At 37.3% G+C, this 13579-nt stretch overlaps 1 protein-coding gene across 3 annotated transcripts in view; it reads left to right on the forward strand.

Annotated features, from left to right (window-relative positions):
- The first annotated feature begins 445 nt into the window (after window positions 1-445).
- CDH6 (cadherin 6) overlaps window positions 446-13579 on the forward strand; it is a 132250-nt gene continuing 119116 nt past the window's right edge. For 2 of the 3 annotated variants that reach the window (XM_037798906.1, XM_037798907.1), the window contains exon 1: window positions 446-677. The gene's annotated coding sequence lies outside the window, so the exon portion shown is untranslated. Of the gene's footprint in view, window positions 678-843; window positions 995-13579 lie in introns of those variants that run through there. The other variant, XM_037798908.1, reaches the window with a different exon arrangement.

Genomic DNA, 13579 nt, shown 5'->3' on the forward strand with positions numbered 1-13579 from the left:
CATGTATGACTCTGTCTGCTGGCGTCTGGAGAATGCCTGCTTGTGCTGTAAAGAAAAGCCATCGGTATTGCTATCTCAGGAGACCGGGTTTGCTTTATATATGTGCGTGTATCGCGTGCTCTAACACGAAACCGGCCAACTGATAGCGCCACGAAGTACTGTGTCCCTGGGAATTGTAATTGCTTGCTCGGCGAAAAAAGGGAACATCCGACCCTTGCTGATAATAGCACAAGGTGCATTTTGCTAGTATAAAGGAGGAAACAGACGGGGTCACACAAGTTCTGCTTATGTCTCAACTCCCCCTCCCCCGCCCCCGACCCTGAAAAAAAAAAAAAAAAAAGAAAAAGAAGGGAAAGCCTAGGGCTGAGCGAGGGTTACAGAGAGCGAATTGCTCAGGACTTCAAACACAGGGAGTCATTCTGTCAAGGGGAGGGGGCGGGCGGGGGCAGGCACAGGGCCTCTTTAACAAAGTCCTCCTCTCTTTGCTCCCTCCCACTTCATTCACTTGCAAATCAGTGTGTGCCCACAAGAGCCAGCTCTCCCGAGCCGGTAACCTTCCCATCCTGGGAGCCGCAGTTCCAGCCGCCGCAGCAACAAACGCGGAGCCGGCGACCGCGGTGCCAGGAGCAGCCTGGGCTGGTCGCAGGGTCTCCCCGGGCGCAGGAGGACGAGCAGAGGTGGGTTCGTTCTCTGTTGACAGTGGAGGTGATTGTGCATGTTTTGTTTTGTTTTTTTTTTAATTCTGTAGCGTTGATGGAAGCCAATCGGAGAGAGAGAGAGAGAGACAGAGAGAGAGAGACAGAGAGAGAGAGAGAGAGAGAGAGCGAGCCCTCTCCGCCCGGCGGGTGCCGTGCGCCGGAGTTGGGAGGGATGCTCAACTGCGAGTCCCGGTCGGGGCGGGCGCGCGGGTCCGGCTGCGCGGGCGGTGCGACTGCCGCTGCCCAGGACGGGCGCCGCTTCCCGGGGAGCCTGGGCGCCGCTCCTCCGCCTGCTGGTAAGATCGATCCGCCTTGGGGCTTGGTGGGGGCAAATGTAACGGGGCCCGCAGAAGATCCCTCTTGCCTTTCTCCTCGCCGGCGGAGGCTGCCGGCCGAGCACCCTCATTTGCAAAGTTGGCTGGTCAATTACCAAGGGCGCTGGTGCGTGGAGGACCCGAGGAGCTGTTCGGGGCGTGATTTATTTCCACCTACCCACATCTCAAGGATCTGTGCAGTGACGGCTCTAGCAGAGTTATGTTTCTTGGCTTTTTGAGTAAAGCAGAAAGTCAGGTAGCTTGAAAACTAGTGAATGCTCCCAAGAAGGAAAACTTAAGCTAAAGAGATGGTTTGGCTAAAAGAAGGAGCTAAAGAAAAACTGTTAGCTTGCACGTTTGGGGTAAAGCCTGCTGGCTCATATAGGACAGGAATGCTTAGTTTGCAAGGAAAGTCTAACATTGGACTCCGAAAATGGAGCACAGCGTCCAGGGAAAAGTCATATGGAAGACGCAACCCGCTCGTGCTCTTCCACGGCTGGCCAGCCGCAAATCTGGGGGCTAACGCCACCCGCGGACTGTGCGAGAGCCAACCGAGGGCGCCTGGTTTCAGGTGCCTGCTGCAGGGAAAGTGAGATGGTAACAGGGAGCCCCCAATGCGTTTAATAAAGGGGGACTTTGCAATGTTGTGTACTGCAGCAACTGCAGAGCTGGGTTTACTTCTTCTCTAGTTAGATATTCTTCAGGAAGTGTTACTTTATGAGAATGGAGATGCCAGAAAGGTCAGAATGGTGCTGAGAAGTATTGTCACTGCTGCAATAAAATCCATATTTTATGGGAAGTTAAATGCAGGTTTCTGCTAGTGCAAAGGGCTGTTCACCTGAGTTAACTATCGAAAACGTTCAAGAACCAAGAAGTTTAATCATCTGAAATAGCAACACATCTCTTTCCCTCTCTCGTTTGTTTTTTTTTCTTTTCAATTTTTTATTTATTTTTTTTTTTTGGAAAATACATTTTAATTATGATATTCACACTATAGATGTGTATTAGAATTTAAGGCTAAACCCTGTGTCCTAGCCACTCTTCGCTTTCACTTGCTGAAGTACATAATATGGGGAAGAAGAGGTTTTTCTTGCAAGAATATTGCCGGAGTGGCTGGTGTGTACTTCTATGGCTGCACTGGAGGGGCGCACATGCAAAACATGGGTGTTCTGAGGGGTGCAGACTCCTCCATGCGTTGGAAGAGGAAGGCAGAGATATACCCTATGATATACAATTCTTCTAAGAATGAATAGCAGTTATACTTATACCAAGGTTGCTGTTTGGCCAAAGCAACATTTGTTGCTATGGCTAGGGTTGCTGTTTTCCTTTCTTTTCTTGCTGATGGCTTTATCTGAAAAAGAAAACCCATAGGATTCTGCTTTGGGATAAAAAAAAAAAAAAAAAAAAAAACTCTTCCAATTTAGCTTGAGAGTCATCCTTTGTGTTATAGCACTTGCATGACTCTTTGTTTGCTATTTTAGAGATGCAGACAAGTTGTGTGAAGAAAGGGAATATGATCAAGCAGATGTCTTCATTATGTCATAGGTAGGAGGGCAAAGTTTATGCCAGGGGCCAGATTTTCAATGCAGAGCTCAGAAACTTAAAAGGAATCCAAAAATGTGTTCAAAAGAAAACCATATAGGATTGTATCTCATCTCCATTTGCTCTCTTTGGTGTGTTCTAATTAAGAAAGTATTGGGAGGTGGAATTAAAAGGCAGCTCACCTTTTGTTAGTTCATGGCATACTTTTGAAGTGGAGGAAATAACCAATTTCTTCAGAAAAATGTAAGAGGCAGCAGCACATTTCAGAATGTTTAGTTCTACTCTACTTCCCTACAATTATCTTTTCTTGCCATCATAAGGAAGTGACAAGCTGGTGTCTATAAAGACTTCTAGTCCCTTTCCTACCTAGCTTTTACACCACTTAATTTCAACTACATTTCTCAATGCTAACTCTCCAAAGATACTGTATAGAAACAAAATCATTTTCTACCAAGTTGCCTACTATTAAAAAAGTGTACCTTACCACCTCCACCCACCACTTTCATCAGCTTTGCAATTAAAAACTTACTCTGAGGCACTCTTCCTTTGTTAAGAAAATATTTATCTTCCTAAAGTACTGTTCCAAGATACTTGAAACAACTAAAATTTCTCAAAAGCAAGCTCTAGGTGCAGGGTAACAAATGACACTTCTTTATTGCAAATTTGTCAATAAGTTGGAACAACAAATTCTGAAGATCTAATCAGGGATAACTGAGTGACTGTCACACATAGCAATAAAAAAAAGAGAAATTTGACAAATATTCTGAATTAAAAAGCACGTATCTTCCTAGGGAATTAAAGTGTGTGATCCCCCCTTCTGGCCCCTAGTTGCTTTGCAGCCATGAATGTCAACTCAGTAAGGCTGCATCCTTTGAACTACTGAAACTTTTTTTAGTTGGAAGGGACCTCTAATGGGTTACTCCATGCATTTCTCCCTTTAGTTGATTTACAGCATGGATTTTGTTATATATCATAAAAGGAGCATAACAGCTTTTCTCCATATACAAGTTAATGTTCTCCAAGCACTATCTTGACATTTGTGCCAGATTAATGCCTTTTTATTGCTATTATTTGTGTAGTTGCTCTAAGGCGCTCAAGTATTAGCAAAGTTTTCTGGTTATGTACACTTGATAACTTTCCCATGATTCCAGATGGAAACAATGGCCAATTAATGAAGAATTCATGGGCATCTGTAAGATTTTCTTATTTCTGACTTTGCCAAGACTACTTCCTTAACTCTAATTTAGGCAATAACATGATTATATTATACTGAATATATTATTTGCCAATATATCATTATTGATATATTGATTATCAATGTTATATATCAATAATTATTGATTGTATTATTATATAATTATGACTCAAAACTTTCCACACTATTAAAGAACCCCCACCACTGAATAAATATTTGTAGAAAAAAATTAATTGCCCTTTTAGAGATTCATGGAACTTCAAAAATTGTATTGAACTGGAAGCTTCTAGCTCAAAGAAGTCCCCTTTCACCAAAGCACACAATAAAAGTCCAAAAGATGTTTAGATGTACATATCACCCTTGTTCTTTGAGTTTTTAATTTTTTCCTCTGATGTATCACAGCACATTTTAGATAACCTACTCCTTAAAAAACTCTGGCTTGAACTTGGGGTAAGATAAGTTCTGTGTGATGAATCAGCCTCTTCGCTGACAGTCTGCAGATTTCAACTCCCAATTCAAAAATCTGCTCTAACGTTTGAAAAGTGTTCCCAGTGAGATAACATCCAGCACAGCCAGTTCCCTAGTGCTGCTTGTTTAGTCACAACAGCCCATTCTTTGGGTTCAAAAATCGAGAATTAGGGTCTCACTTATAAAATAGCAAGCAATGAGTCAGTCTGAATTGCATTTTTTAGTGTTTCAGCATAGTTAATGTCTACTGAGCCTACCTTATTTGCTTCATAAAAAGGTAAAAACGTACATCATTTCTGAATGATGATTCTAAATACAGAGACTCAAGAACACTGTGCTAACAGGGAAGTTGCTGAAAGAAGAAAGTTGAAGCATGCTCAATCTCTCTCTCTCTCTCTCTCTCTCTCTCTCTCTCTCTCTCTCTCTCTCTCTCGCACACACACACACAGGCACACATACACAGACAGGAGAGGAATATCTCCAGTTGGGTTGTTTGTGACACTGTTCTAATAATATTAGAGAAAAAAATATAGAAATGTAAGAAAGAAATGTAGAAATGTAGGGTCTGGGTTGGTTTTCTTTTCATTCTTTTGTCTCTGCATTTGGGATTATTATTTTCTTTTGAAGGCAAACTCTGATGAGAGGTTGAGGCACTTTTCTGGATCTAAACAGTAATAATTTTTTGTCAAGCTTTTTTCTTATAAAGACTAGCAGGACTACAGTTTTTGAAGCTACTAATCCTAGGAAAAGCTACCTTTTTTTCCACTGCAGTCATATGAAGAACTTCAGAGTCTCTCTGGTTATCTGCTGAACCAAATGTATATAGACTGTTGTTCCCCTTTCACCCTCAAAGAAGGGAGGAATAAAAGAAGAGGAGAAAAGTACAAATAACACTTCAAAGAGTAGTGCAACTTCATTTACTACCCCAATAAAATAGAGTCAGATTCTTCAGGCCAAAATACTGGGTAAGAAGGAGCCAGATGTAACCAGCAGTTATTCCAGAAATTTTCCGCTCTTCCAACTACAAAAACTTACAGAAGGACAAATGCTCTGAGCACACACACATAGATGTATAGCAGAAGCATAATGCAGAGGGTGCTGTGTGCCCCATCCCTGCAGATATAGAGATTATCTTACCCTTTCTCATCTGTTTATCATCGCCACACTAGAGATTATCTTACCCTTTCTCATCTGTTTATCATCGCCACACTGACTCTTTTGGGTGCTCACTCCCTGAATTAATCAGATCACCTTGCTGAGATTTACAAGAAGAGTTTAATTAAAACCAGAATGTAACTATTAAATTTGATTTGCAGTATCATTGGGCAGCAGGTGTCCATGGCTTTTCCTAATATATGCAGTGCTATCTTGTGGAAGAGAACAACTTATGAAGAAAACGAGAAACATAAAGGGTATGATTTATCTTAACTTTATCACTTGAAAGAGCACTGTGTTTTTCTCTTTCCATAATTTTCTAAATTTGTAGGTCTGCCCAAAAGATAGTCGAAAGACCTAATAAGTTATAGGAATGAAAACAAATTAAATCGAGGCAGTGGCCTACTGAGTAAAATGGACAGAAATGAGGAGGTAAATTTTTACATAAGTGGGAGGCATTCAGTTAGAAATAGAAACAAAATTGCTATTTTTAAAAAGTGTGCATTTTTCACTTTATAAATAATGCCACTATTAAATGCAAGTTTATAAATATGATTGCATTATTGATATGTCTATAAACACTATTCCTCTCTACTGTAGCATGCAAATTTGAAATATCCTAAAAAAAAAAAAAACAACAAATCACCACCTAAAGGAGATGGATTGTTTTGGATGGGTCATAAATTAGCGAGAGGGGTACACTTTTTTAAAGTGATCTGTGATCTCATCAGAACTGAAGAAAGAGGTTTCTCAGTGCTTTGAAAGGTAGCTACACTTTTCCTCCTGTTATTTTTGTTTTCCTATAAGTAAAATAATCTGTGTGTCCTTCTGAAACCTGCATCTCAAAAGTATACAATAACAACACAAACCAAATACATCACCCATTTGGATCCTATATGTGATATCACATGATGAAAGATTGAAATAACACTCGTCTCTACCCCTACCACTCCCACCACCTTACACACATGCCTAAAATAAATAAATACATAAATAAAATTTGTGTGTGAGTGTGTGTATTCTGTCAAGATAAAAAATTCTGATCAGTAGGCTCAGAATTTTTATAAATCCAAATAATAATAATTATCATCATAATAATAAACTATCCTTTACTGAGCTTTTCTACATGTCACATACTCTTCTTAGTGTTTTACATATATTTTGCATAACAATTAATTACACTGTAAGTCAAAAGGAAAATGTTATATTTGTATCCTCTTTTTTTAGCCCTTTTCTTTGGTTTGAATTTCCAGGGAATCTCGGTTTGAGTAAAGCACTTAACGAATGTACTGTTCACAAATACTTGTGATGTCTTAGAAGTAAAAGTGTGACTCTCTTTGAAAAATATAGAGCAGCAGAAGAAATCGGAATGATTTCATTATTTTGCACATTTTAAGACTGAGGAAAATGTTTGTAGGCTACTCATTTTTGAAAAGCCATTTGTAAGCATAAGTTAGAGTTCATAATTGTAGTAAAAATATTGTATGGTCCATTTGTCTGCTCATACTGCAAGTGCATTTTACAAGAGAATAAATTGTCTTCTCCTGCCTTCATGGAGAGTCTCATGTCGAAGGTGGCACATTAGGGAAGGAGCTAGAAAGGACAACTATTTTCTTCATTGACATAGTGGCATCCCGACATCTTAATACCCTCTGAGGACATCAGACCTTTCTCAGTGGCATTGGCATATTCGCTCTGCATATAGCATTTGTGGAGAGAACTGAGTATTGATTTCCTTCTTTATCCGATAAGTAAAATAATTATTTTCTTCTTTTATGACCACATTTTCTTATGTCATTAACCTCACAGTATAGTACTTGTTCTGAATGATTTCTTTACCATGAAAAATTTCATAACCCCCCTAAAAGAACCCTCTTAACAACACAGTAATATTATCTAAATTTTATATATGGTTGACATCGATAAGCCATTTTCATTATACCCTATTTTTTCCATTGCCACCATTTAGAAAGTCATGCAGTTCATCTAGCCCTCAAGGGCAGTTTGTTAATTATACATGTATTCAGAGAATGTGAGATGCAAGAAGGAACTTAGAGATGATTTTGCTCAAAGCACCTCATTTTACATTTGATATAACTGATAATTACTGAGATGAAGTGACTTGTCCATGGATATACTAAACTCATTTTATTCTTTATCCCTAGCTCTGTCTTCTGTAGCTTGACTTCTCATTATTGAGGTCATTGCTTTTTAGCATCTCCACTTCATTCTGACATTAAAAAATAAAGAGGAAATTTAAATCTTTAACATTGTTATTTGTAAGTATTCTGTGAATGGACAGACATTGAAACTTATGGAGAAAATAAGGATTTAGGCATCTCTAGGAATCTCCTGTGTCCATAGCATTTTTCATAGCTCCTATTACAAAAGAGAATTAAAATTTTCCTTTGAAATTTTGAAAACTTCTTGGGAGGAATGGGGCATGTGATAAAGTTTTGGGGTTTGTTTTATTTGTAATGGCCTTATGGCAGTTTTGAGTAAATTTACCTAATCAGTGATTCCCCAGACTATCCAAAGTCAAATGCCCATCTTTGAAAAAATAATGTATTGGTCAGTGCAAAAATGAGGATAATCTATTGAGTTTCCCATAAATCTCAACTTTTTCAACTCAGAAGACTCAGACAATGACCTTCCTACTTCTTTGGAGTTAGTGTCAATTCTTTCATGAAAGTGCATAGGTAGATTATGTTGGATTTTTTCTTGGCAAAACAATTAGCAACCAATCCAATGTCAACCCCCACCCCCTTTTTTTAAACTGTTAATGTTCATGAAATCCAAAAGTCTGGAGACCATTGGGCTAGATAATGAATAACATCATGTTGTGAAATGATTGACCATGTTCTCTTCCTTCTTACATGGATGACCAAAGAATAAAGAGAAATTATACTAATATTTAAAACAGCCCGAAACACAAACTAATCAAAAATCATTCAAACAGAAAGTATCCTTCAGTCCCTTAATGAAATCGTACAGAGTAATACTAATGCTTGGAGTACTAATACAATTTTAAGTATATTAACAGGTCCTCTAAAACTGTGCTTTGTCATACTCATGACCAGAATGTGTCATAAACAATGAATTTGTCTATTTGTTATTCAGTGGGAAATAAAGTTTTAAATTAATATCTAACTTGACAAATCAGAGCAAACACAGCTCAACTTAACCATTTAAATTATAAAAGGGGTGAACTTTATATAATTGTAGACAAACAAGAATTTTATAAACTGTTGATCTGTATTTTAAAGTATGATTTTTACTTCAGAACAACTGCCTTCTAGTGTAGGTTTCACTTGTGAATTGAGCTAATCATATTTTAATTGGAAAGTTTAAATTTCCTTTTGCAGGATTCAAAAAAGAGAGTGTTTCATTAATCTGCCATCATCCATGTCTATAAAATTTTTGAAAGTGCTCAATTGCACACTCAACTGAAATATTCTAAGCTCTCCTTAGCAATAGGTTCTAATTTAAAGCCAATCAAACAGTGTGGTCAGACTAAGTAATCACCCATCCAAAATGTTAAAATCCACCATGACTGTTTTCTTACTGCTGAACCCTAATTTGAACCAAGTAGAGCTACTGTATCTCCCAGCAATTATCCTTATATTGAACTACTTGTTTAAAAGTATCTAGTTGGGATTTGTCAGTGTTACATTATGAATTGATTCTATAAGGGAGGTCTTTTCATTTGCATCAGTAGCAGTTTTTCTGTTTCTGACTTTCATTTGTATCAGTACCACAGTTCTTCTGTTTCCGACTACCTTTTTATCAAAATGTTATATTTCAAACAGTTCTTGTTTAAGACAGAGAATGAAGAGGCTACTTCACTATGTAGTGTCCTCAGGAGAAGGTGGTCCCAAACCTGCAGATACCGAAAGCAACTAGTTCTGCAATAACTTTTGCATTCGTAGATAGTATATTTACCTGCAGATCCACTGCCTCTGAAATAGAGGGCAAGCATGCCAAATACTTTGAGTTCCATTTTTAAAAAATTATATCACATGATACTTGCTTTTCTTCCTCAACTTTGCTTTTCATTCTAGAACCTATCTTTCCACATAGTATCGTGGTTTATTTTTCTTAAAGAACTTTTCCCCTTGAATTTGAATGAGTGCATACTTTGTGTTCTAAAACACAAAGAACTTAAGTAAAGGAGATGATCATCATAGAAAGCAAAGTGGTACATAATTTCTAGTGATCATGCACATAACCACTTTCTCACCAAATACTACTCTAAATAGGACAGTTATTTAAAATATGACATTAGAAGCTACATAAGAGAAAAATGCTCTCAAGTGACTGAGTTTAATGTGATGTGGTGAAAGATTTTTATATAGTATACAGAGAGCGGGGAACTTTTTGAAACCCTCAGCTGTATTATTTAGGCACTAAAGAACAAGAAGTTTGCTTTGTACCCCAAAAGTTCTGAACCTTAATAGAGCATAGTTTGCTTTCCAATTTGTCACTAAATTTAAATGGATTTTTAAATGGCTTATTTTTTCTTCCTTTTTCTCTGTATGATAATCTTTTCATCATGGCTAGTTAGAGAAACCAATCAAAGAAATCGAGAACCAAACTGATGGCCTTGTTTTATAATTAGGAAATATGCACTCATATCCATGACATTATGAAGAAAGTCTTTATTTAAAGCAGGAATGAGATTTAAGCTGCATGTAAAACTCAATAATCCAGGTGCTACGATGCAGCTATGGAGGATCTGACTGCTAAGGAGGTGCAGTGCTTGTCAAATGATTTCCAATTTAGGTTTTACCTGACTGACAAGTGTTCCTAAGAAGGATATTCATCTCAGACTTTTAGAAAATTCATTATTTGATTCCAGGCACAGCAAAAACCCACCTGATACAAATATAAGATGCTTTATGGAATAGATAAATCCTCGTGGGAGGAGGGGGTGGGGGGTGGAGAAACTGGCTTTAAAATATCACGTCTCCATCTCAAGGTCACAGCTGTAGGATGAGGGCATCAGTAGCAGATGGAGGCACGTGGTAAGAACCCATAAATGCTTACTGAATGAAGTTTTTTACATTCAAACTGCAAAAGAATCTCTTAAATAAATATTTTCCTGAGTTATTTCCCTTTCAAACTCATTCCTGTCAGTAAAACCATGATTTTTCTATCCCATGCTAATAACTTACTTTTTAATAATTCAGACTCCTATAAAAGGAGCCGATTTCAAAGGAAACCCTACCAATGGTGTCCTGAGAGCCAGAGGGTCTAAACATGTTGATAGTGCTGCCCAGCTTTCAAAATCTGGCCACCAGCCCTCTCCTTCCTCCAGGCGGACTTTTTATTAAATTTGATAGTAAACAATGTTGCCTGAAGCCCGATTAACAATTTATGCCTTCGTAAGCAGATTAGCAGAAGTCTGTCATTTTGATTTTTTAGTTCTTAATTTTTGTGTGGAAGCAAAATATGCCTCTGAGTTTACACTTTCAATATATTTTATCTTTTGGAATTTAAACCTAAACCACACACTGTTCTTCCCAAGATATTTTTTCTTTTGTGGTTCTAGTGTCCCTATGTACTATTGTATATTTTCCATGAGATATAAAGCAATCGTGCTTTTGCTAGGTGAGTGATTTTTCTTTTCTCTCATTCATATAATCCTATATGTTCTTTTTAAAAATATTTTTAATTCTGTTACCTAAGGAGTAAAACTAAACAAGATGATTGGGAAAACTATGAGTATAATAACAAAAAAGCTAACACTTTCTAGAGTGTTTACAATATCAAGCACTATGTTAAATTCATTATGTAAATTTAATGTTCACAACAATGCTATGAAATAGTCAAGCATCCCAATTTAAAGTTAAAACTGGAGAACAGAGCAGTTAAGCTTCTTACCCAAATCACCAGCTAGTATTTTGTCAGAACCAAAGTTAAAATCCTGGCAGTCTTGAGAGCCCATAGTCTTATGTATTATTCTCTGTGTCTCTCTATACTCAGCATGTATATGTATGTGTATATATATATATATATACACACACACACACACACACACACACATATATATACTTTAGATAGATGATAGATTATGATAGATGGGGAGAGAGTAAGAGAGATTCAAATATGTGTATCTCAAATACAAAAATTCAAAGTGTAGGGACACATATGCAGTAAATGTAAAATATATACATTTCTCAGGACACAAAATACACAGTTAAAAGGAAAACACATCTTCCCTTTTCATCCCTCAATGTATATCTCAGTATATTCTCATAACAAGTTAGATCAATTAATTATAGCCCAGAGCAACAGATATCAGCCTCATAAGGGCCTTTTAGCTTTCGGCCTGGCTCTTCACTTTAATTTGAGTCAGTCTTGCAATCACTTACAGGTCCCAAGGGAAACTTGGTAAGAGTGTTTGGAAGATTTGTATTCATCATTCATTAATTTATTCATTCTGTAATATTTATTGAGAGACTCCTGTGCTTGATACTGGGGAGATGTGGGTAACACGATAGATACACTAATAACTTGGGAAAAATAGATTCTTTCCTCATACTCTACACAACATGAATGCCATATGGACTAAAGATTTATGGACAAAGAATAAACAATTTAGACAACAGTTTAGTCAACAATTAGATAAATATGTGAGTTATCTTGAAATGGTGATGAATTTCCTGAGCATGAAGCCAGAAATTGAAAACAAAGTGAAGGAGTCATCATTAGAATATAGTTCTATTAATAACAGGCCAATAGTACTAGCTTTGTATATAATGAATAGAACATTCAGAGTTGATTAGATTTTGTGTTCTCCCCATACTTGCATGTTACATGAATACAGAAATTAGCCTTTTGTTTCAGGCTACATTATGATTTGTAGGGTCTCTAATCACTTTCAGATTTTCCTTTTGACCTCATCCCTGTGCACTACCAAAAGTTTGTTATGGTTTTAATTTTTTGGTAGTATGCTTCAGAATGTTTTCCAGTGTTTCTTTTGCTAATCCCTATAATTTCCCTAATGCGCTTGCCGTAAAACTTAAAGTCATATATATGTTAGTCAGTAGAAATACATTTCATTTTATATAAGAGAACTAGCTGGCATTTAAAATTTAGAAGACGGGATTTCAGTTTAGCTCAGTATCCATTTAATGAACACTTTTATGCAAGGCATTGTGTTGGGTGCAATGGATAACAAAATGCTTCGATCTTAGGTTGGTTACAATATGTAGCTGGTATTTAGTAAATATGACTCTTATAAATTGCTGGTTTAGAAACTTATTTGAGAAATAAATAGATATTCTTTCATGATCGAGTCTTTTGGCCATGAAATAGATTAGGATCTACCATTGCTAAATCTAGTGTTGAATTTGTTGACAACTGACCCCAGATATTCAGTGGGTATGCACCAGTCCAGCGTCCATTCTGATCAATTAGTGTCTGAGCCATACCACTTGGTAAATATTTCAAACATCACCACTTCTCTAATCCCTTCTGGATGGGTCAAGAATATAGAGCTTTATCTATCACCTATGCTCACAGTTATGACAATTAAGAGCAGATTCCTGAGCCTGCCGCCTTAGAAATCTCTTTAAAATGGATTTCCAACCAGAGTGAAGAGAAGAGGGAAAGTTGAAGTGGGTTCTTGACATGTGAACATAAACTAATGGTGCCTAGTTTGAAGAATCTCAGGGACATTTGGAGTCCCTTGTCAATACCAGAATAAAGAGGAGATAAAACCTTGGGGAAGGCTTCCAATTCTTACTGAGGAGAGATGTTAAAAAAAATCAAGATTGTGTGCAATTTTAGGTGCAACTTCCCTATTAATGAAGGATAGATAGTAATCTTAAAAGAAAGGAATTTTTTTTCTTTGTAAGTAACTAAAAAGAAACTTATCTAGTGGCTTCATTGAGGTCTGATATAAAGAAAAAATCATGTATGACAGTCTAGAAAGGAAATAGCCTAGTTCAAGCAGCTTTGTCCTAAAGGATAAAGATTTTGACAAAAACAATTGATTACCTTTAAGTTCAGCAGGGATTTGTAAGCTTTCCTGTGATACACTAGACCACCAAATAGGCCTAGAATCATGAAGAGTAAGCAAAGATATTACCAAGAGAGCAATGCAAAGACATCAAGGAAAACCTGCCAGTCTGCATAGGAAGGGAAATCTGGATAGTGCACAGTCTGTGTAGACTGTACTATGCTGCTGTGAGCTCCAACAG

The sequence above is a fragment of the Choloepus didactylus genome, chromosome 11 (assembly GCF_015220235.1).
Source record: "Choloepus didactylus isolate mChoDid1 chromosome 11, mChoDid1.pri, whole genome shotgun sequence".
Lineage (NCBI taxonomy): Eukaryota > Metazoa > Chordata > Mammalia > Pilosa > Megalonychidae > Choloepus > Choloepus didactylus.